The 4,688-nt window shown below is 40.4% G+C and overlaps 1 long non-coding RNA gene across 1 annotated transcript; it reads left to right on the forward strand.

The window, feature by feature from the left end:
- Positions 1-737: 737 nt before the first annotated feature.
- On the forward strand, positions 738-1,169 carry LOC113468693. The gene is made up of 2 exons (XR_003392354.1): positions 738-820; positions 1,091-1,169. It is a non-coding gene; the product is annotated as an uncharacterized LOC113468693 (long non-coding RNA).
- Positions 1,170-4,688: the final 3,519 nt, after the last annotated feature.

A 4,688-nucleotide genomic window follows, 5' to 3' on the forward strand; every position in this document is an offset into this window, starting at 1 on the left:
CACCTGGGAGATAAACAAAATAGGGGATAAATATAATAATCAAATAATGAATTCTTTGTGGTAAGACCAGAGAGCTTCTGCACAACTTTTGTGGCCATCACAGCATTACTAAGTGCCCCCTTTACTGTAATTATCAACTACTCGTATCATCAACTTACACTGGTAATGCCGCCACTGGTCACTACTCGATTGTCCTCACGAGCCTAAGTGCACCCCGAACTTCAAACACAGAGTCGAAAAAACTCCGATCCCGCTGGGAATCGAACCCGGGACCTCCGGAGTGCAAGCCTAGTGTGATACCCACTCGGTCACGGAGGTTGTCTGACTCTGACCACAAGAATCATTTTTAGACCCCCAACAAGTTTTTTTGGTTTTTTGGCTTTATGGTTCTCTGGACAAAATTTGCACCACCATTTTCGTGTTCCTGGTAAAAAGACCAGGAAAATCCTACAATGCTGCAGTGAGCACCAAAGTTGTGACATAATAACACAAAGAAACTGCATTTACATTACATTTAATTTCGGGAGGATAATACTTCCGTTGTTACCAGTTCTCTCTATTAGAAACACCTTTTAATATATTTCACTAAACCCCCAGGTCTACTGTTTTTCCACAGTGTGTTCGAGAGAGGGGACATTGGATAGCCGGATTAACAGGTGGAGGCTGTAGAAACAATGTCGAGACTAGGTAATTTTTCCTCTCCTTATTACCTACCTACTTTTTTTGTCTTTTGTTGACAGGGTTTAGCGAAGTTCTCATTGGTTTGTCTCAGGATGAGCGTTCTTCAGTATTATTGCCCATTGGTATTCATGTGTATAAGGTGAGTAACATTTGAGAGTCAGCCTTTAGGTTGCTTTTTAGCGCGTCTGCCTTGTAAGCGCTAGCTTGCGGGTTCGCTTCCCGTACGAGGCGGATCTTACCCTGAACGGATAATGTTCGTTCTCGGAACGGCTGGCTTTCTCCTGTCCTGTCTTCCTTTTCTCCACGATTTCGGAATGATAAGACCTTAGCAGTTACAGTTTCCTCTCTCAAACTTTTTTTTTTTTAAGTCATTATTTAACTTTTGACGTTCACTTTCCTTTCCCCTCAGACAGAGTTCAAAAACCAGCGTTTGGCGGCCGAGTATCTGCTCTGTGTTCAGCCAGAGTTCACCAGTGGCGACTATAGGCCTCGGCCCCAGGTATGGGCCCTGGGCAACCTGGCCTCCGGTCTTTTGCTGTGGTCGCCATTTTTCTTCCTTCCTCCTTCTCCTCCTCTCTTTCTCTTCTTGGTGTAACGGAGTTCCATTTCTTACACGACAACTATTAATTATGTATATGTATGTATACAAGTTGCACTTGTGTATGTAGGTATGTCGACATGATTGTTTCATCGCATATACCTGACCTCGATTTAGCCCTAATCCAAATAGAGGACTTTTGGCCCTGAATAATGGCGGCCCAGGGACACATTTGATCTACATAATTTATTTATTTTTTCGTCAAGTTTTAGCGACATTGCATGGTCTTAGCCTAAAGTCCTGATCTTCAACTTTTATACGAAATACCCAACTACACCGGGGATTTAGCTCTACTAAATGTGTTGGATTTTTTTTTTTTTTTTTTTTTTTTTTTTTTTTTTTATATGAATTTTTTACAGCTCCGAAAGTTGATCAACCTGGACGTGTGACGTCACTTGATGAAGAAATGAAAATGTGTGACGTCAAGCCAAAGTTACGACGTACAGTGGTCCTTCGACTAGCCATTCACTATCAGGTAGACCTGACAGGTACAAAACTGATCAGTCCCGCCTGTCAGGTCTACCTGATGAGCAGAGCACACACACTATTAGGTAGAACTGACAGGCGGACTTGAGCAGGTGTACCTGTCAGGTCCACCTGGTAGTGAATAACTGGCCTTGGCTAGGGTGAAAAGTTGAAAACCTAGTGTGACGCACACTCAGCCAGGAATAAAATTTTCTCATTAGGTATAGGTATTATTTTTAATGTTTATACTAATTTTACGTTGTTACATACCTATCTACTCGTAGTTCCTCAGATTTCCATAATGTTCGAATTTATTTTGGATAAATTTTTACTTTTTTAAGAAATGTGTTGTTAGAATTTGTTGCTTTTTTGACCAGCACCACTGATTCTTCAAAGATGATGAACATTTTGTTTTCTACCTGGTTAATTAATTAATGGTTATGTATTCTATAAGATATTAAGATATATTTTTACAAGTTGGGTTTTATTAAATAAAAATCAATTTACTCTTGCACGCTTACAGAAAAAAAAACATTTGATGTTCCATGTGCCTAATCTGATGTTATTTGTCTGGGAGATTCTTAGCACCCTTGCCCCATTTAAGGGGCGCCCGTACTCAGGGCCGTGGTTTGAATTTTGTAACATCATGATTTATCCTGGGAAAAGTAGTATAGTAGTTTTCCGTTGCTTTCTATACCGCTGTACAGACACCATTCATATGATTATCATCACACTGCCATCTGCTGTCCAATCTACAACCGTTCTGATTGTTGCAATCTCCGCTTGTAGTCGGTATTGAGGAGCCAGCTGCCGCTCCTCAAACTAGATTTTTTGGTCCACGTCGGATATTTGATTTCTCCGATACCTGATATATCTATCGGGCTTTCCCCTATCCGCCACCTGGGGACGCGCTGGATGGAGGAAATCTAGTGAAAAACCCCACACCAGTGAAAAACCCCACACCAGTGAAAAACCCCACACCAGTGAAAAACCCCACACCAGTGAAAAACCCCACACCAGTTATAAGATATTAAGATATATTTTTACAAGTTGGGTTTTATTAAATAAAAATCAATTTACTCTTGCACGCTTACAGAAAAAAAAACATTGATTTCAAATTATTTCCTAGTAGTCGTTATAGCTTTATTTATTCTCCTTATACCTAGAAATCACAGACCGCAGTGATATACTAACAAGCTGGGTCCGTCCCTCCGGAAATTTTTTAGACATTGATTTCAAATCATTTCCTAGTAGTCGTTAGCTTTATTTATTCTCCTTATACCTAGAAATCACAGACCGCAGTGATATACTAACAAGCTGGGTCCGTCCCTCCGGAAATTTTTTAGCCCGTAGTTTATTCGATCGTGGTTAAAGAAATACCTATGTACCTACCTAATTTGTTTAATATTCAGTTGGTTTATTAATAGCGTTCTTTTTGATCAGTTGTGGCATAACTTCAATTTCTGAAAATCAACGGACGCTTGCTAGGTATTATTCTATGTGGTATTGCTTGACCTTCACGTAAAAAGAAATAAAATGAACATTATTTTTTTCAATTTTCATCCAGTTAATAATAAAAAAAATATTATGCTCACCACACTGGGACACTATGACGTCATCTATCTGGCAACTGAAAGTTATGCTCCCTATTTTTTATGCTCTGATATTATGCTCACCACACTGGGACACTATGACGTCATCTATCTGGCAACTGAAAGTTATGCTCCCTATTTTTTATGCTCTGCTGCTGACAACACCGCCAAATATCAACTTCGTTTTTGGCACGAAAATTTGAAAATGAGAAAAAGTTTTTGAGGTTAGAAATTTTCGACCTCTCGTCTCTCGTCTGGATAATCCTTTTTTCGAGACGGATTTTTCTTCTAATTTCCTCCTTTTCCAAGCGAGATTCAAACCAGTTTTCTTCTTAATTCGGATTAGTCTAGAGCTCTAGAGCTGAGGTCCTGAACCATTACAGTGAGTTCCTCAACCTTCCTCTCGAGAGACTGATTCCGGAATTCCGGATCTCAACCTGTTCGATCCTGTCCATCCACCTGGTATCGAGAGCAGTAAGGGCAGACGACATATCTTCCACCTTCGATAGAAGAGACTGGTTTTGGATCTCCAGCTGGTTCAGTTTGTCCATCAATAATGACAAGTCGATCGAACAAGGGGTGACCGGAACGGCAGTAGAACAAGTGGAAACATTGCGTCTAGGTGTACCCGGGGTTTTCTTAGACGGATTAGAAAGACGATGGTTAGCGGAAGAAGTTTGAGGTTGAAAATATGAAAATCTTTTCGTTTGGTTACGACACTACGACAAGGTATACTATTTTTATGACTAGTAATATTGGAAGACTTTCTGTGACGCGATATAGAATACATGGTTCATGAGAGACAAGAAAACAAGAGTGTACAGTTATTATGAAAAACAAGGTAAAGTTGACAGTGGCAGCGAAAGTTTATTTCATTACATAGGAGGCAGGTATAGATAAGTTAACACAATTATATATATATAAGCACTTAGGTACCGTTATAAATCTACTTGGATTATCGAAAGATAGGGAGATTATATAGACCAGCTAGTTTGCCGGGGGGACTTGAAAAAGAGAGTACACCAGCTAGTCTCGCTGAGGAATTAAAAAAGGGTGTAGACCAGCTAGTTTGCCGGGGGGACTTGAAAAAGAGAGTACACCAGCTAGTCTCGCTGAGGAATTAAAAAAGGGAGTAGACCAGCTAGTTTGCCGGGGGGGACTTGCTAGTTTACATGTACAATGTACATACCTTCTTTAACGCTGATCGCATCTGTCAAATCTGAATTTTGTTGACGTTGGGAGAACTGCAGGGGGTGCCAGGAGGTTAGGACTTTGGGTCAGCCTTCTTGGTAGAACTTCAAAAGGGCTGGAGGGAAATTGTGTCTCTTCTTCATATCTTTCTGGTGACATCA

This window comes from Diaphorina citri, unplaced genomic scaffold (assembly GCF_000475195.1).
Source record: "Diaphorina citri unplaced genomic scaffold, Diaci psyllid genome assembly version 1.1 scaffold820, whole genome shotgun sequence".
NCBI classification, from domain to species: domain Eukaryota; kingdom Metazoa; phylum Arthropoda; class Insecta; order Hemiptera; family Psyllidae; genus Diaphorina; species Diaphorina citri.